We start from the raw sequence: 20,488 nt of genomic DNA, 5'->3' as shown, positions 1-20,488 counted from the left end.
ATTCTTTTTCAAGTATGAGATGGATTAGGAAGATTGTTGAGGGATATTTCAACTCGAAGTTTGGTGATTCTGTAGGAGCAGAAAAAGGAAGAAGAAGAGAGGTTTTGGGAGTAGGGAATGATAATCTGCAAGAAAAAGAACCTAGGAAGAGTGATGTTCAGAGCTATATGACTTAGTAACGAGCTTGTACCATGTCTTTCACTGGTACTGGTGAATTGTGCAGGTTCTGGTGAGGGAATCAACACTCCAGTGACCTTAAGTTCTTTCTCAACATTGGCTAGGAAGCCTCAACTCCAGGGCAGCTCTGTAAGTTTGGACTTATTAGATATAGTAGTAGGTTCCTGGGTAAGGGCAGGGTGTAATTCTATAGAGTGTTGTTTGACTTCCTAAAAACAAAGAATTATTTCTCCTCTCAGGTGGGCCTCAAAACCAGGATGATGCTATACATATACAATAACTGTATAGATCCCTGGGAGCAGATTATCAAGTGCTCTAGCAAAAGTTCTTATCTGGCAGAGAGGTTAGATTAAATGACCCCTTAGATGTTACAAATTTAAATTCAATGATTAAGTGAAATTTTCTGTAATTGCTGTATTTTAATAAAAATCTGTTTTATGTTTTATCTTATTATCCCAAGCTTCTTGATAGAGGACTGAATACCCCATACCAAAACTAGAAGTAATTTACTCAGTCGAAAAGCATGTATGGAGAGTTTACTATCTGCAACATACTGTGCAAAGTGATGGGATACCAAAAAGGAGGGAAAACAATCCCTATCCACATTCTACTGGGAGCTAAATTCAGTAATCAGGATCAGGATCTCAACTGGGATAGTGCCATCCATCATACAGATTGTTGTGAAGAGCAGAGGCATTTGGCCTGGGGTCCGTGATCTTAGATGGGGGGAAAAAATACATCTTTATTTTCACTAACCTCTAACTGAAATTTAGTAGAAAATATTATCCAGTGAAGAGGTTCAAAGAATTCACTAGACTGTCAAAGGGGTATCTATGACATGAAGCCCATGATCTAAAAAGAAAGCCCTCAAGACGAAGCCCAATCTGTCAAGAGGAGACTGGTTTAAAAGGGGTTACACGTGTATATAAAAGGGAGGTTAGTTAGATTCCTTGGCAAATGATCCCGAAGCACAATCAGGGAGAGAAAGCCTAAGAGTTAGTCCCTATTCCTAAAATTCAGCCAAAGCCTACTGTAACATCCTGGATTGGAGAGGAAGAGGAATAATAGAGATTTTTCATTTCAAATATTTTCTCTTCCAACTTCAAAATGTCTCTTATTCTGTAGTACTGCTGACTTGTAGCAGTGCAAGAGATAAAATAGTGGCTCCAGTCAGAGAATATTCCAAATTCATTTAGTTGAATCATTTTAGATAATGTACTTAAAGCCTTGGTTCTGATCCAAACTTCCTCTATCTAGTTTTTTTTCCCCTTGAGGTTCTGTTTCACAATTTCACAATTTCAACTCTTAAGAAGGGATAGTCCATTTTGACCTTCTGTTTATGGTTCACTTTGGTTATGCCTCAGCCTTAATTCAGGGCCAAGCCCATAACAAGCATTTAATAAATGTTTTTTGATTGATTCTAAAACCCGATGTTCAAAGGCAACCTTAGTTTTTCCTAACTTCGTGAAAGATGAATATAGTGGTGCAGAAAGAAACACTCTTCCGCGAAGTTAATGCAAAGCAGTGAGGAACTGGCTGCAAAACTCAGTGGTTCAGGACGAGTCCCCGAGTACCTCCGTCAGGTCCGGACCCAGTGCCCAGCTCTGGGTCACCTGACTCGAGGAATTTTTGGCCCAGCCGGCCGGCCGGGTGGAAGGGGTGGGGAATGGCAAGCACCTCCCCTCGCTCTCCTGCTCCAGGTCGGCGGGGGCCGGCGCCTGGCGGCCACGTGGTGGTACTGCCGCTGCCCCCGCCCAGCCCAGGGAGCCGAGGCGCCCACTGACCACCCGCAGCCGCGGGAGGGAGGTGGAGAAAGCAGAGGAGGAGGAGGAGGAGGAGGAGGTGGAGGAGGAAGAAGAGGAGGAGGAAGACGAAGAGGAGAAGGAGAAGGAAGCAGGCGCAGCTGTAGCAGCTTCCTTAGGGAAGCGGTTGGCGGGCGTCTGTGTGGCTCTCCCCTTTTCCCTGGCGGGCTTACATTGCCGGCGGGCCGGGAGCTGCTTCTTTGCGGTGAGTGTCTGGAGCTGAGACCTTGGGACTTACCCGACGTTCTCACCCTAGGTCCGTTCCCCCTCTTCCTTGCCTCCCCCCTCCCAGGGGGCAGTGCCGGCGCCCTATAGTGTCTCTCCCTCTCTTTGTGTCTGGAGCGGGAGCGAATGGAGCTGCGGGACAGTGGAGCCCGGGGAAAGGAGGCGGATTGCGATAGCGACGCCTCATTGTGGAGCAGAGGGAGACTTGGAGGCAAGGAGGTACCAACTCTCCCTTCTTCCTCCTCCCTCGGCTGCTGAGAGATGGGAAAGGGAAGGGGTGAGAGGGAGCTTTCTCTCCCTTGCAAAGTGGGATCGGTTCAGTTTGAGAGGAAAGAGAAAAGGTGGCTTACTTAGTTTAAGGGATGGGCAAAGGGAGCAAGGCAAAGTTTAGAGAAGGATCTTCTTCCACAGCCTTTACCTGCCCCCCCCCTCCCCGCCCCCAGCAGTCCCACTGCGAAGGATTTGCCAGAGTTCATCTGGATTGGGGGAGTGGGGCGGGAATGAATTACAAAGCGGGGAGGGGGTAAGGGAGAGAGGTTGGGTGTAGGCGACCCCTTCCCCACCTGCTCTCCCTCCGTGGGTTGGCCAGCTGCCTTTCTCTGCACCCAGCTCCTGTCCGGTCGGAAGACTCCGATGCCAAGATCCCCTCCCCTGACCTCCCCTCGGCTCACATCTCTTCCAGTCTGCTGAAGTTTGAGGAGATTGAGAAGGGAGCTCTTTAGAAGGAATAGTAGCCCGCCTGCTACCCACTAAGGGGGCTTCTACAGCTCAGCCTTGCCTATTGTTCTCTTTCGACTTCTGATCGCCCCTTTAGGCTTTCTCAAGAACTCAGCCTTGGTTTGCAGACTGGTGGTGTGGTGAGGCGTCTTCTCTTTTCCCTTTCTTACTCTCCCCCCCCCCTTCTCTTTCTTTACCTCTCTATAGATTTTAAGAGGTGAAAAAGTTGTCTCTTGGGATAGGAGGAATATCTGCAAGCTTCTTAAGTAGCCAGGACTTGGTTTGGATTTTGCTGGGGAAGTGGGTGCTCGGTCAGCAAAGTACTGTCCTGACTGCTGCTGACTTGGTGCCGCTTTGTATGAAGTTTGTTTCAGTCCGGAATTGTCTGGTTGTGCAGGCAGGCAGACGTGCTAAGGCCAGATCGGGTAACCACTGATTCACCGGTGACTCCTTTTTTAGTGTCTTTATTCCCCTTTTGCGGTGGAGAGAAAGGGGGTGGGTAGAATGAGAGATTCTAGAGGGATGCAGCTAAAGGGTGAGTAATGACTCTATTTAGCCAAGTTTAAAGCGTGGAAGTCATAGGTTGCTTCCAGAAGCATGTGTATCTAATGGGAAATCAAGGCGTATCTTTTGTTTGCAACCGAGACCAGTGCAACTTTCATTTTTGTGTAGCATCTTAAGTAAACTGTATTCTGAGGTCTTAGATTTGTTTTTCTTAGATCTGCTTTTCTGGATTGCATATTGACAGATGATTTAATGTGTTTCCAATTTCACTTATGTGAAAGGGGAATGAAAAACTGCTTTGGTTTGTGGAAATATTTCCAGATCCTTGGAGAAAAAAATGGGGTGGTGGTGGGGAGTTGGTTTGTTAGAGCTAGTGAAGGAAATGGTTACTTAGATCAATAGTAATAGCAGAAGGGAATTAAGAAACTGGAGTAGAGTTTCTTCCAGCTGTGATTTGAATGGAGAAGAGAGTGGATACAAGTGCCAAAAAGCACCAAAAGCAGCTCAGAAATAGGTTTCTTCATATACCCATTTTGGGTATTAAGAGATATGTATATTCTTCCTGGGTGCCATCTAATGGCTTATTTGTCATGATATCAACCAAATGTCTCATTATCTTTCTGGGTAATAAACTTTATTTATGGAATTGTATCCTACCCTGGTAATCTTACCCAGTGCTTGTATAACAGACTGAGGATAGACAGGACAGGATTTCTGTCACAGTTGCTTCCTGCTGTTTATGAGTGACTGTTTCAAGTTTTTAATTAATGTTTGTTGAGATTTCATTATTGAATTTTTATCATACTATATATTCACCCTTTCAAGTTTACTCGTGTTCTATGTTTTTATTATTACCCTGATGCCTCAAAATTTTCACCTTCTTTTCAATAGTATTTCCACATAGAGTGGGATTGGATCTGGGATCAGGGAACCTGGGTTCAAATTTCTCTTTGTGTATGTATGTAGTATTGGGTTAACATTACCCTTTAACATTTCAGGTTAACAATTAACCTGTGCCTACATGTGTGCCTAAGTTTTCCCATTAACAAAATGAGGGGGAGTGACTTCTAAGGCCTCTTCCAATTTTAAATCTATATTCCTAGGCAATGAATAAATCAAGTCTGCAGATTTTGGTTGAAAAGAGGCCTGAGACATTCTCTGCCCTCAATAGGAAAGGTTTAAGGCGTGGGTCTAGATTTCATTGCCCCAAGGATCTCCCTAGCTTAAGAGAATCTGTCAATGGAAAGTTTTACTACCTTCTTTCTTACTTGATTGTCATGGAGCATTGTCCAGAGCTATGAAGTGTTAACCACAGTATTTGACTTGGGTCACAGTCTGTGTCAGAGGTGGGACTTGAATTTAGGTTTTACTAGTTCAGAAGTTGACCGGATCTCTACTGTATGCCCTGCCACCTTCAGTGAAATGCTAATTAAACATCTCACTTTATCCTCAGAAGCAACTGTGAGTTAGCTGGGACAAGTATTATCTCTATTTTGTAGATGAGAAAACTGAAGCTTGAAGAGAAAAAGTAATTTGTCTGAGATCACACAACTAGTTAATGGCACAGTTTGTAATTGAATTCAAGTCTCCAGCCTAGTTAAAGAGTTCATTTAGTTCTTTATGTAGACAGTTTTGTCGCAAGTGCCAAGCTAAATTTTACTAACAATATTTTAATGAGTTATAGGTTTGCTTTTCTTTGTAATTTGGGAATAAGGTCAATATTAATAAATCAGACATGATTGTTGACTTTAATTCTATTTATATTTATGTTCCTTTGGAACTAATTCCTTCAGACTGGTACTAAGTACTCAATAGACTGGTCATAAAATTTAGAATTGGAAGGGACCTTAAGTATCAAATGCTTCAAACTCCCTCCTCTCTTGTTTTACAGATGTTAAGTTATTTAATATTATTTCACATGATTGCTTCAACCCCCTTTATCAACTAATGAATCTTTTTTAGTTTACTTCATTATAGGTTTAATAGCTAGTTACTGTAATTCTGAAGTTGACTAGGTTTCGTCTATCAAAGTACTATCATTTAAGGCTTGAAAACATCAAGGAAATTGTTTTTTCCAGCTGTATATTACAACAGAGGTGTCAAAACTTCCAAGTAAGACCAGAATCAGATTGAAATGTGAGTGGAAAATGCTTAGCAAAATAAATAAAAATACGATAAAGATAATGTTAATTTGTGGTTTTCTGAGTCAATATTTGGGATCCATTTCCATTTTAATTTGACACTACTGGAGTAGGCTCAAGATGACACTGTTGTGAAATAGAGAGAGTACTGGACAGAAAGGAAGGAGCCTGGGTCCTGGTCCTGATCTTGCAATAAACTGTGTGACTCAAGGCCTTACTTTCCTCATCTGTAAAAGTGAAGGGTCTGGACTAAATGATTCCTGTGGAATCCCTTCTAGTTTTAACATTCTATAAGATCTGTGATAAAGCTCTACTGTGTATAGAAGAGGAAAATATGGTTGTGATAATGACAGTTACATTTTGCAGACTATAATGATGTGATTGTAGTGGGTCTAAAGGAATTCAAACACTTCCTTGCCATTTCTAGCAGATTTCTTTCAGCATTTTCTATCTTCCCAAATGTACTATGAATCTGATTCCATCCCCATATCCCCTTGACACAGTTTTACGCTAGAGATCAATGCTAGGTGTCATTTATTTTCCATAGAAATCATAGAACCATAAAATGTTAGATGTGGAAGAAACCATAGAGATCATCTGGTCCAACCATTTCATTTATAGATGAGGAAACTGTGGCCCTGTATGACAGAATAGAATTGAATAGTTTTTCAAATATATGTTCCACGTTTAAAGTTAGCATTTTATTTCTTAAATGTTGCTTCAACACACAAAACAAATATTTAAATTGATCCTGGTGGTACCAACATAACTAGAAGTGGTCACATTGAGTTTTCCATGTGCTTAGCTTCTATACAATCAACTTAAAAAATTGTTTAATGTAGATCACACGGCACTTGGTAATCCTGAACCAAAAAGAAAATTTGGGCTGTGCTCTTTGGACACCCACTTTTCCTTTTCTTAGTAACCTATCTTTCAGAAGATTCACTTATGGGAGATGCATAAACAAGTCTCGCCCACTTCTCAATTCCACAAGGGCATCTGTCAAAACAGTAAAACACTGATCTCAAACAACTTCTGCCTCTTGGGAGCTGTTAAGAACAAAAAACTCTGGACCTTTGTATCTTGCAGATATGACTCTCTCCATTGTCTCAACTATTGTGCATTTATCCCTGCTACTCCTGCAACCCCTTTTTTCCTCCTTCCAAATAAGTAATTCATGCTGGAGGAGGAAAATTAGACAAACAGAAAGACAGAAAAACTGCCTAAATACATACTGTATTGAGACCTGTCACACAGACTCCTTAACTTTTCATTATGACAAAGTCTAGACTCTAGTGCATAATGTGGGTTGTTATGATTTTTTAAGTGACATTTTCTTACTCTGCCATGAAAAGAATCAGTTTTTTTTAAAAAAGAGCTAAAAATCTGAAAGCCTTAGTGTGTTATTTTAAGAATATGATAAGAATAAAATTCCAAGATTTTCCATAAACCATTTTGATATGTTCATGAGTATATGAGCTTACTGGAGAATGGACGATCATTTTAATCTCCAGAAAGAAATGTTGAAAGGAATCAGTTAACAGCAATTATACAAAATTATTCATCAAGATAGTGTGAAGTATGCAAACTTCAAATCATGAGCTAGGATCCCAAGATCAAGGCATTCTCTTTGCGAAGACTGGAAAAGCTGAACAATTCAGAGTCTATGAAGTGAAAACAGACTTTAAAAAACAAATTATCCTCTTTCCCCCCTGCAAAAAAAAAAAAATCTACTGAATATAGAGCAGGTTTTTGTTTTAGTTTTTTTTTTTTAAACCCTTACCTTCCGTCTTGGAGTCAATACTGTGTATTGGCTCCAAGGCAGAAGAGTGGTAAGGGCTAGGCAATGGGGGTCAAGTGACTTGCCCAGGGTCACACAGCTGGGATGTGTCTGAGGCCAGATTTGAACCTAGGACCTCCCATCTCTAGGCCTGGCTCTCAATCTACTGAGCTACCCAGCTGCCACCCGTTTTAGTTTTTAAACCATGGGAAGATTGCCCACTGCATAGTATTATATATTTTTCCTTTTATCTACAACAAAGTAGCAATCTTCTTTAACAACAAACTCCATTGGAGAAAGTTAGTAAATTTAGTCACAGACTTCACTGTCAAAACCACTATGAGAGTGCAAATTATTGAATAATTAAGAATTAATAATCTTAAATATTTTAAAGAAAACACCTTTGTATTTCTTTAGGAACACTTTTAGTTTATTCATTTTAAGATGCTCTTGTAAATCAAGATAGGCCCAGAGATGAAAGGGTTAGGGGATACAGGGCTAGATTTAGGAATCAGAATACTTGACTTTGGCCTTGGATTTTGGCTTTCGGGCTAACTGTGACCTTGGGCAAGTCACATAATCTGAGTTTAATCATATTGTATGAAGGGTGGGGAGATAACTGGATGAGGGAAGAGGAATCTCTCTTGGAGACTTATTTATGAGCTGTACATTAAATGAAATAATTTAAGTTGAAAGAGCTTTGACCAGAACAAAATGGGAGTATATGTGTAAGGCATTATTATGGTTATTCTCCATCCACTGATGCTTACTAACATCAAGTCTATATTGTTAGGGAGAGTGGGCAGATTAAACCAAAAACCTGGCTAGTTAATACTTTTTGTAATGGCTGAATAGTTGGTTTCATTTTTTTGTAATGTGTATCTGGAGTGCTGACACTAATAAAGAGTGTCAAAGTTGGCAGTGTATTTATTGAAACCTTCCTGTACTGGCAAAGTACAATGTGATGGAAGCATTGTGGTATGATGGGGAAAGCAATGCTTTTAGAGTCAGAAGATTTGGGTTTGAATGGATCCAGATTATCCACTTGCTGCTTGTGTGACCTAGTAGGACCAATCACTTCATCTCTGGGCTGGTTTCTACACCTTTAAAACAAGTGAGTCAGACTAGATCATTTCTAAGGTCTCTTCTTCTTCTAAATACCATAATCTTTCCTTTGTGGGGTTTGTTACTTCTGGAAACTGTTCTTTTCTCAAACCCAAGGAATGCAATCTTGAATTCCTGTCTCTTCTGTCATAAGTGATATTCAAAGAAATATACAATGTGCTATAGAGGGAAAAGGTGGATTGGAGTTAAAAGAACCAAAGTTCAAATTCCAACTCTTTAACTTTCTACCTGCATGAACTTGGTTATAAATCTTTTTACCTTTTTGAGCCTCAGTTTCCTCATCTGTAAAATGAAGGGATTGAATTAGATAACTTTTCATTTTAGCCTTAAATCTATGATCCTAATTTTGTATCTCCACAGTTATTGGTCATTTCAAAGGTGGGCTGAAGGTGAGGTCTTAACTTTTTTTTTTGTACATTTCATTTATTCATGTCTCAGGTAACCACACAATCCATTGGTGAAGGAAGTAGGCTTGTCCTAAGTAAAATAATAAAGAATTTTTCTTTTTCTCCCTCCCTGGTCCCTTCCTTTTCCTATCTTGTTAAACCTACCTCGTTAGGTTAGCGTCAAGGCATATTTACTCAGCCTAATTTAGGCAGTTTTAATTTTTTTTACCCATATTACTATTTCTTTGGTGTGATAAATCATTCCGTTAACACAGATTTTATTGAGCACTTCTGACCTAGCATCGAAATAAGGAATAAAAAGTAATGCTGTTCTTGCCCTTAAAATATTTACATTCTTTTTTAAATGTTTACCTTCTGTTTTAGGATCAGTACTATTTATTGGTTCCAAGGCAGAAGAACAGTATGAGTTAGGCAATGGAGGCTAAGTGACTTGCTAAGTGACAGGGTCACAGAGCTAAGGAAGCATTTGAGGTCAGATTTGAACCCAGGACCTCACATGTCTAGGCCTGGATCTCATTCTACTGAGCCACCTAACTACTCCCAAAATGATTACATTGTAATAGAAATTTTCCAGATAGAAATTCTTCTCTTCCTTTTTGTCTTAGAGTGTTTGCCTGTAGGTTTTGAGAGTTAAATGATTTTGCTGATGGCCTCTCACCTTGTGTCAAAAGTGGAATTTTAATCTTAACTTCTTGGGTCCCTTATCCACTATCCTATGTTGCCTCTCTAAGCATTGGTTTATCCAGCATGTATTGAACTGTCTGCAAAAGATTTACCAAGATGCCTTATCCTGGTGCATTGGTGATGGTCTAACAGAACAGACAATCAATCCCTGGAAAGGCCTTCCCAGCTGGAAAGGCTTCATTTTTGGACTGGTGGACTGTCTGGCTGTTGCATGAGGTCCAGTTTAATTACAGTTGGAGGAGCTGGTGATCAGTTTGGTACAGGCAATGAGTTTTTGGTCACAAATAGCTCTTGTTGAAGGCTATGCCATTAAACATTTTAAGAGGAGTTACAGTCAATTTGTGTAGACAGAGCCTGAGGACTGATAAAACCACCAATCCAGAAAAGATTTTAAGTTGTAATTGTTCTTCAACTGGCATTTTAGTGGATTTCAGGATAATTGGGACCCCAGTTCTGTGTTCTCTATTTATATTTAGCATTACATTTGGCAAGGGGAAAATTAGGCTTGTTTATTTGGCTTCTTTCCTTTGTAAATCCTAGGCAGATTTTGGTTGTTCTTCATAGAATGTTTTATTTTCATTTTAAAGGAATTGGATTATTCAGTAAGGAATTTAGTTTTCTTAATATTTTAATACAAGAATACTTGTCACTTCATCCAAATTCTGCTAAGTATCTCCAGTTCCTTATTCTGGCTGAAATATTGAGAAAAGTGAACATTAGGTTGATTTACTATAAGAGGGAGAGGAATTGAAGATATCCATTAGGGCATGCTCTTCTTAAATGTGAAACATGGCAGTACTGTCTATGGGATATTTCTTGCAAACTCAACTAGTAGTCAACCATTTCTTATGGCTTTCCAATCTCCAGATTATAGAGCAGAGGTGGGTAATCTTTTCTTCCATTTTAGATCATCGAACATTGACAAAGTGGGGGGGGGGGGGAAATCAAAGACTACACAGTAAAACCTAAAAACCCAACAATGGAGAACCTTGTATGAGATTTTAAAATTAAATTAATTAGTTGCTGATTGTCTTGTCATCCCTGTATTTGAATAAGAATGGCACTATACTTTATGATAATGTATATGCTGTAATTATAAATTTGTTTTTATAAAAACTTGCCATGGACTGCATGAAGTAAGACAGTGGATTAATTCTAGACTTTAGAACATAAATTCTCCACATCAGGGCCAGAAAGCCTATGGAAGAGAATTCCCCATAAAGTGCTACCTAAAGACTAGTATAACAAGAAACAGTAGGCTCCCTGTACCCCTAAGGCATCAGTAACTTTTTAAGTCGTGGAAGATCTTATGACCTCGAATCAGAATGGGGAAGCCCACAGATGTCTCTTATGATGGAAAGATAGGCATCTAATTTGATCTTTCTACCTTTCATCTCTTCTCTGAAACAACCCATCCTTATGGAGGCTTATTAGTACACACAAAGCTACACACATTTAATATCAACGTAAGTAAAATTTACTTTCATGTATCTTATAGGACTGTAGGGAGGCAACTTTATACAAGTAGGGAGCTCATCTTTTCTATAATGAATGAATGAAGTACACCTGCTATACTTAATAGTTGTGTACTTTGATGAAGTAGAGTGGGATGGTTGTTGTAGCTTTGATCATTGTGTAGGACACACTATCAAGGCACATGTATCTTTGGTGCTATCAAGGTTGCTTTTTCCTTTAGGGACACATGAGAAGCAGTGTGGTTTGTTTCTTCTTTTTTAAACACACTCCTTGGAGTAAGAATATCAGGATTTTATGAATGTTATGGACTTCTGTACTAGCAGCAATGCAATGACCCAGGACAATTCTGAGGGATTTATGGAAAAGACGCTACCCACATTCAGAGGAAGAACTACAGGAGTAGAAACACAGAAGAAAAACAACTGCTTGGACACTTGGGTTGATGAGGACATGATTGAGGATGTAGACTCGAAACGACCACCCTAGGACAACTATCAATAATATGGAAATAGGTCTTGATCAATGACACATGTGGAAATGCATGTCAGCTATGGGGAGGGGAGAATGGGATGGTGAAGGGGAAAGTAAGAACATGAATCATGTAACCATGGAAAATTTTTCTAAAAAATAAAAATTTTTAAAATTTTTAAAAAGTATCAGGATTTTAGTTTGCACTCTTAACACTTCCTAACTTTTTGACTTTAAACAGGACACTTAACCTTGTGAACCTCAGTTTCCTCATCTGTTAAACTGGAATGTTTGTTACTAATACTTTACAATGCTCTAATATATATAAATTATAAATGTGAATAATATTATAATAATTATATACAATATGAAATATATAAGTGCAAGTATATATCATATACAATATAATATATATAAACATAATGTAAATATAGATAACAAATATAAATAATATAATCTATAAATACAGATGTATAAACACACAAATTTAACTATCATTGTAATGTAAGACTCTTAGGATACTGTGTACATGGAGAAATATGCAGTTATCTGAAAAGCTTTGTCAATATCTTCAGATATTTTAAGTTCTGTGGTTGGTCATCCAGGTGATGGTAACATTCAGTTAACTTTTTCCAATATAGGAGTATCTTTGAAATCTGTTTTGTACTAATGATTACAAACTATTCAGGTAAACAAATCTTAGCATTTTATTTCTTCTGTAAAGAAATAGACTAATGCTGTTCTTTGTTTGTTTTTTAATACCATTTCCTTTTCTAGGAATTTTTAAAAGGAAGATTCATTTTCAGCCATAATTTGTTTGTTTTCTTTTCATGTGTCCTGGGAGTTTTTGCCATATGTGTCCTTTCTTGAACCCTTCTGTGAAGTATAGACTTTATACATTGTTGGTTCTAACTATTTTCCATCTCTCCTCCCTTTACTGACTCTCTTCTGGAATCTCTAAATCTAGGAAGACATATATAAGGGAGAGGGAAGAGAAGGGAACACTTTTATTAAGCACCTATTGTGGAGCACTGCGCTAAAACACTTTACAGATAGGATCTCATTTGATCCTCACAACAACCCTGGGAGGTAGATACTATTATTATCCCCATTTTACAGTTGACATAGGTAGACAGAAGAGAAATTTAATTATTCTAAAGAGATACTTTCAAATAAAGAAAGTCTTTAAAATAAAAATTTACAGATGTCCTGTCCCATTTTCCCCTGTTTCTTGTTTGGGCAATGGCCAGTTGCTTATGAACCATATCTTAACTAGACAACATTTCCTTTCTTTCCTTCACAACATCCCCCTGATTATTTTAAGTGTAGACCCCTTTTAACAAAGGGTATTTGACTTCCATTACATTGGAAGCCCATGTTTACATCTACTCTAGTAAAAGAAACAGAATAGGGTTCTTACTCAAGCTGATATAGATTCCACAATTTGGTGGCAGGCTGCCGGACCTTGAGTGCTTTTGTATGTTTCTTCCAAAAAAAAAAAAATAGGGTCTGTACATATCCCTGTCTCCTTTCCACTTATGCCTTATTGGATGGAATTGCTAAAGAAAGCCTTTTTTTCTTTCTAACGTTGGTTGCAATGTTAGTTATGAAAAAGGTAGCCTTTTATTTTTATACTGTGGGTAAAACTGGAATACTAGATTTTGCCAGGCACATTAGGATCATTTATCTTGTAGGGATAAAATTGTTCTGATGATGTGGTAGGCATCTTGATGGCAGCTTTCTGAACTGTAGCCAAAATGTGGTAGGCTGCTCTTTGGAGTCTACACGAAGTGCAAAGCCACTCTAATTCTGCCTTATTCTTGATTTCAGTATTTCTCAATGCCCACGGTGACTTTGGTTCCTACGAGTTCTTATTGTATAGTATCAGTAAGCAAATAGTAGCCCTTGTAGTAGCAAAGGACAGGGAGGAGGGCCAAGGTGCTCTGGAGGACCGGCTTTTCCCTGGCTATGGGTCAGCAGGCTGGGGAGAGGAGGATCAGGAGTTGATGATTAAAATTATTTTGAGAAGTTGATTTTTGGATAAGAATATATGTTTTTTGATCATATCTAGTTTATTGGTTAGGCCAGCATCATAACCTATAAAGTGATACAGGTCTCCATGGCTCTCTTATATCAGGGACAATCTGAGCTGGGTTAAGGAGTCTAATAAATAGATTTTTAGGAGTTCATTTTTCAGCCCCTCCCTTGAGCATCCCAAGACATCTTTAATTGGTGATAGCTGATTAAGAGGTGACGGTCCATCAACCTATCCACCCCTCCCCATTTCTACTGCTGCTCTGCTCACATAGGCCAGGAAAGGTCTCCTTTTCATCTATTAACCACATTATGTTAAAAAGGAAGGCATTCTTTGGGATTCTCAAGGACAAAGAAAATGCAAGACTATAGACTGAGTGGGCGGGGTCTCAGGAATTCTCCTTAATATATAGGAACTGATTCTGAGCCTTTATAATCCAAACGCTGGTATAAAAATAATACACAATATAAAAAAATAAATTCTTACAGGGAGAAAGAGCTTCCCTTGGGGGGACCCATGGCTATGAGGACAGGAGATGATGTGTGAGAAGTGGGGAGGGAGCACCCATCCTCCAGCCTAAGGACCCTGGTCCATGCATGCTGGCTCACCTGTTGGTTTGTACCATGCTGGTCTTTGTTATACTTTGCAGCTCATCTGGATAGAGCAGACTATCCTGAGCCCCCTTCAGTCAAGAGCAAAACCTTCCCATGTACCTGAAAGAGAGTATTGAGTTTAGAAATATTTGCAGTCATATGACCCTACAGCTGGAGGGACATTGCTTTGACCAGGGCTTGGATGCAGTTTACCAGTGCCTAAAGACCATCATTAAGAAACTGATAAGATCACTCTGGAGCTTCCTGGATTCCTGTGCTGTGGCCTGTGATCCCCTAAGGCAGATTCTCCAAAATCTCCTGGATCTTTGAATGTTCTTGACATGTGAATTTAAGCCATAACTCGCCCTAATGGTCTGGCCATAAGTTTTAATCAAGTATGTATTGTATGTGGCAGCAAATAACAAAATGTGCCTTAAGCATCATTATATCAGATAGAATTGAGGACAGTATACAGACTCTTTGGAATTCGATCCCTATTTATAACAATTAGTAACAAGTAGCTAGGATTTTCAGGGATTTTCCAGTTTTTCTGACTTATTATATATAGGAATATATTCTATTTTGGTCATATAATTGGATTAAGTGCATTAATTCCAATATCAGATAGTCCTTTTGGATTTTTTCCTTTATTTTATTCCAGTAACAAATTACACATGTTTTCCTATGTTACATGATTCATGATGTTTCCCTCCCCTTTTCAGAGCTGACAAGCAATTTCACTGGATTATATGTGTATTATCACTCAAAAATCTATTTCCAAATTCCAATTCATTTTTGTAAGAAAATTATCTTATAAGACCAAAACCCCAAATCCTATAACCAAATAAACAAGTTTCTCATCTCATGTAGCTTTACTTATTGCTCAATGTTTTCTGTCCTTGTTGGTGAATTACCTTTCCTTTGAAAAATTTGACATGCAATAATTGACTTTAATGGTTGTGATAGTGAACACATACTGAATCTTCAATTTTAAAGGAATCACAGATGTTCGCTACTATAGCCTGCATGCATCCTCTACCTTCTGTCAAAAAAAATAAACATTTATTAAGGCCTGCTATATTCTAGCCAGATGGTGAAGTGGATAGGGTGTTGGACTTAGAATCAGGAAGCCATGAATTCAGATCCAGCCTCTGATGCTTTTTAGTTATGTGACCCTGGGCAAGTCACCTAACCTTCTTTGCCTCAGTTTCTTCATCTAGAAAATGAGCTGGAGAAGAAAATGGCAGACCATTCTTGCAAATCTCTGCCAAAAACCCTCCAGATCAAATCATGAAGAGTCAAATGTGACTGAAAAGCAACTCAACAATAACAAAGTGTGCCAGGCACTGTGCTAATTATTCAAAGGAGAGTTAAAGATATTCCCTGCTCTCAAGGAACTAACAGTCAAATAGGGGAGACAACATACAGACAACTATGTATACACAAGATAGAGACAAGGTAATTGGAGATGATCCAAAGAGAAAAGTCACAACAATTAAGGGAGTTTGACAGAGACTTCTGATAGAAGGTGGAATTTCAATCCAAACAAGTTTAAAGACCTCCAGAAATGGGAAACTCGCTTCTTATTGAGGTATCCTCTTGGGGCTTTGGGACTGATTTTTTAGGAAGTTTTTTCTTATATTGAACAGAAGTCTGTCTCAAAGTTTTGGCCCTGAGTAGAACAAAACAAAACTAATCCCTCTTTCTTAGAACAAGTACTTGAAATACAATTAACAAGCACTTCTAGTACTTGAAGTCCGCTATTCTGTCCCTCCAATTCCTGTTTTCTCTAGGCTAAATATCCCAGTTCCTTTAGCCTATTGTCTTAGGTCAGTGATTTCCAAACTTTACATAGTGACCAATTTCCCCTTTTATACCCCTCTCTAAATTATTCCCCACACACTTTTTATAAAATAATTTTTGCAGATAATTTTCTTAGGTCATAATTTATTCAAATTAACTTAAGAACTTGTTATGATTTGTTTTAGAAATTAAAATAGTACATATTATGAAAATAGTTTTGACCTCTGAAAGGGTCTTGGGGTGGGAGAAACTCTTGATTTCTGGACCGCACTTTGAGAAATGCTTACTTAGATATAACTTTAACTGTGAGGTCAACTTGATTGACATTTGATGAATGTACCAGTCATGAGGATTTCTTAGTTTACTGTGCTTTAATAAAATTCTACCATTCTACCCTCTCCCTTATCCAAACTCAAGCTAGTTTTTCTTCATTGTGCCAAGTGTATGGACCATCCCAAATTAAGGGGGTGGGGGGAGAAAAAGGGAAAGATTGATTTCAGATAAAGAACATTCCATACAGTTGTTGATAATTCTGATGTCCAAGTGTCTACTATACATGAGATACTCTGCCTAGGAGCAGAGGATACAAAGGATAAGAATAGGTGCTGGGGTGAGGGAGAGATAGGAGAAGGATTCAACTGGGAGGGTCTTTCAGCCCCCAGAATAACATAAATCATTGGTTAACTATTCTCCTCATGTGGCAAAGTAAGTGTGCTTTCAACCACAGATTTTAGTTGACTTTTTCTCATTAATTTTCTGATATATGCAATACCTTCTGGTTCTGTATTGACAGTCTTGGAGAACCAAACTCCCAAATGTGTATATTGTTGTTGCCTGTGTGATTATTTAAACTACTGAGCTTATGTCACTGTGATGCTTGTGAAGAAGCATGGTGGCATTGTAGTTTGCATATCCGGGTTTGAATTCTGTCCCAAATACTTCCTACATGACCTGCAAGGCATCTAATGTCATAGAACCTATTTCCTCATCATAAGGATAATAATACTTATATTATCTACCTCATAAAGTTTTTATGAGGTAAGCACTGTACAAACCTTATTAGGAGCTCACATTTTTAGACATATGTGCATTAATAGGATGTATCAGGAAAACCTGAGTTTTCCCTCAACCATGTATTGATCATGATTGATTGGGCATTGATCCTAGGCAAGTCATTTAACCCTGTAGGGCTCAGACAATCCAATGAGACTCTTAAGTTACAGAGTAGGTGGCTATCTGCTGGTGGTTAAGGAAGTTTCTTTATCCTAGATACAAAGAAATCACAGGTTAGGGGGATACGGGATATACGTAGTTGTGTGCTTTATTGCTGTGTGAGTTAAATTCCTTAAGAGACTGTGTCTTCTTTATATTACCTTTAACATTCGACACCAAATGTCCTGCCCATGGTAGACACTCAGTAAGAGTTTGATTAAATCCCTTTTTTGCTTCCTCCAGTAGTCTTAAACCTTGTCTCTTAATCTCAATCCAGGCTTTACCATTGATATCTAGAACCTCATTGGCCTTATGAATTCCAACATGAATTCCAGCTCCTGTGCTTATGTGTATGTAAAATATGAAGTACATACAACTATATTCGGTATTTGTAAAACTTTCTAAGTATTCTGTCTATATTTAATGCCTGATTTTTACTCATAAGGGCAGCCAGGTGTCACTATGGATAGGATGGTTGGGCCTAGAGTCAAGAAGAGTCATCTTCCTGAGTTCAAATCTGGCCTCAGACACTAGATGTATGACCCTGGGAAAGTCACTTAATCCTGTTTGCCTCAGTTTCCTCAACTGCAAAATGAACTGGAAAAGGAAGTGGCAAACCATGTCAGTATCTTGGCCAAGAAACCCAAGATGGGGTCACAAGGACTCAACGATTGAAAAACAACAATGAATTATGTTGTCTCTATCTTTAAACAGGATGTCCCAAAAGTCTTAATGTAGTTTTATCCTTTAATAGCTTGAAATTGCGCTAAGACATCTTGTTTTTTGGGACATCTTGTATTTAAGGACTTACAGGCTTGTTTCCTTTTGGTTTACAAATCCTCAAGGACAGAGGCTAGAGAACAATCCCTCACCCCCATATCATTTGACTGCCCCTCCTCCTACATTGGTCCCCAGCATCTTGCTCAGTAGCTGTTTGCCAAAGATCTCACACACAGGGTATGACTCACTGCTGAGTGATGGGATGTGTAGGCAGTGACAGGTTATCAGATCCACTAACACAGGAGTTTGGCTTAACTGGACAGATTTGAGAACCTCAGAGATGAGGCTTAGAGCTTCCAAAAACCTCCCTGGAGTCAAAACTTAAAAACCTTTGACAATTGTTCTTATGGCAAAATAGGACATTCCTCTTAGGGATAGTGCTGATACTGAGATTGGCCTAGACTTTGCGGAGTATATTCTTTTTTGAAATTTTATTTGTTTGCTATGTTAAAGTTCCCAGGTATCTCCCTCCTTCTTTCCCCATCCTATACTAGAGAAGGCACCATTTGACCAAAAAAAAAAAAAGCATCTATAATATATATAAAACCATGTCATGCAAATATCTATCAGTTCTTTCTCCAGAGATGGACATTCACAATTATTCTTCAGACATTATTTCTGTTGCTGTATATAATGTTCTCTCTTGGTTCGACTCATTTTGCTCTTTATAATTTTGTGAAAGACTTTCCATGTTTTTAAAAAATTATTCTTTAGAATAAATAAAGAGTTAATGACAGCCTGTGTGTGCATAATACATTCTCCATTATTTAAGGATTAACTGCATCAAGGATTATGTCTGAGACCTCTAGTCCATTCCTTCCAGCTGGGTCCCAGGAATCCTCTGCCTCCTCCTGACAGTTAGCCCCTCCCCCCCTTTTCTTCTGGCTGCCTTCTCTCTTTTGCTCTAGGCACTCTCTTCCTTCTCTTATCCTCAGCTGCTGGAACAGCCTCTTTACCCTCTTTCCCTCTTCCCCCTCCCGCTTCTGGCAGCCCAGAGACTTGATCTTAGGCCATCTGGATGGGCTGCCAGTTAATGGAGAGTAGAGGAAAAGGGGCCCAACATAAAAGCTCCCCTTCTGTGGACAGACCATTTAGGAGGGTTGGTACTCAAAGCATGGTAAGCAGCACTCCTTCCAATCAGTTCCCAACTGCTGAAAATTGTAGCAGCTTTTCAGGAGATTTGAGGTCAGGGATGAAGAGGTTTTAAACTGTTCTAGCCCTAATCAATTATAAATAAATTGTGAGTGGCAGACAACAAGCAAAGGGAAGAATATTAAATGGGAGAGGATTCTCCCTCCTTCCCCAAATGGGAATAGCTAGAACTTTCCATGTTTATGAGTGTTAGAGATAACATTTTAATGATCATAGAAATAGGGTCTTAGGAGGAATAGAACACATTTGGGGAGACTGAAGCTGACCAGAGAGAGAGGCCTATATGATTCATGGGGAGAGTCTGTTAGCCTCTTTTGGATCATTTGGTCACGGGATTCCATTATTAATCTGGATAGTTCAGAGTGTATATCATGTGTACTTGGACTCTCTCTGTGACTATAATCAATTTAATTACTTGGCTCTAAGAAGAGACTTGGAGGTCCAGAGGAATGACTTCTGAGTCCTACTCTGTCCTTCCCAAAATGTCACCCAGATGGGATAATATGCAAAAGCACCAGAAAACATTAAAACATTATGCAGAAGTACTATCCTCCATGTAGCTACCAAGGTGATTTCCCTTAAGTACAGATCTGATTATTTTCTTCCCCTGCTCAATAAACTCTTGTGGCTTTTAAGGACCTTCACAATTTGGCCTTAACCTATTTTTTTAGCCTCATATATTACTACCCTTTTAATACTTGAAATCCCAGCCAAAATGGCCCTTCTCTCTTTTGTTCCTCAGACATAACATTTTTATCTCTCTTCTCACATGCCTGGAACACACTTCCTTGCCACTTCACAAAATCCTTGATTTCTTTCAAGACACAGCGAAGTAGTCACTGCCTTCTACATCTCAACTGTTTTTGTGGTGTATCCTGAACACCTATGGCAAACTGATGAAACAAGCCTGTGGGACCTGTCTCTGAATGATGGTTTTAAATGCATAAAATAAAAATGCGTAGGATTTCAAAGGAAGTCAATTATATTGAAATAAAAATTTTTTCCAATCCAAGTTTACCCAAGCACCCCCAAAATACCATTCCTAGTCCTCCTCTGCTGATACTCTCACTGATACTTTCTATTAAATTCCCTCATATTTATTTTGTACTTATTCTGTATATACTAAAATATGTTTATGTTTCTTCCAATAGAATGTAAGCTTGAAATTAGATATTGTTCCATTTTTTTTGGAGGGGGGGTCATTTGTATACTTAGTATCTCAGACAATTCCTGATACATAGTAGATATGTAATAATTAATGCTTGTTAATCTGTAATCTTATTGCTGTGTATACACCATACAAAGATGCCTAGCAAAACCCATTCTAGCCTGCCCATCTGAGTGACTTTTGTATGTGTTCTCCCATAAATTCGCACAACCTGCTAGATACAGTTCTACCTTATTTCT

The 20,488-nt window shown here is 38.9% G+C and overlaps 1 protein-coding gene across 1 annotated transcript in view; it reads left to right on the top strand.

The window, feature by feature from the left end:
- The first annotated feature begins 2,076 nt into the window (after nt 1-2,076).
- Nucleotides 2,077-20,488, top strand: part of RAI14 (retinoic acid induced 14) — a 187,611-nt gene continuing 169,199 nt past the window's right edge. Inside the window, exon 1 of the mRNA XM_044664409.1 lies at nt 2,077-2,184. The gene's annotated coding sequence lies outside the window, so the exon portion shown is untranslated. The remainder of the gene's footprint in view (nt 2,185-20,488) is intronic.

Source organism: Gracilinanus agilis, chromosome 1, assembly GCF_016433145.1.
Source record: "Gracilinanus agilis isolate LMUSP501 chromosome 1, AgileGrace, whole genome shotgun sequence".
NCBI lineage: Eukaryota > Metazoa > Chordata > Mammalia > Didelphimorphia > Didelphidae > Gracilinanus > Gracilinanus agilis.
The sequence above is the reverse complement of the archived record's forward strand: the minus strand, read 5'-3'. Positions and strand labels throughout refer to the sequence as shown.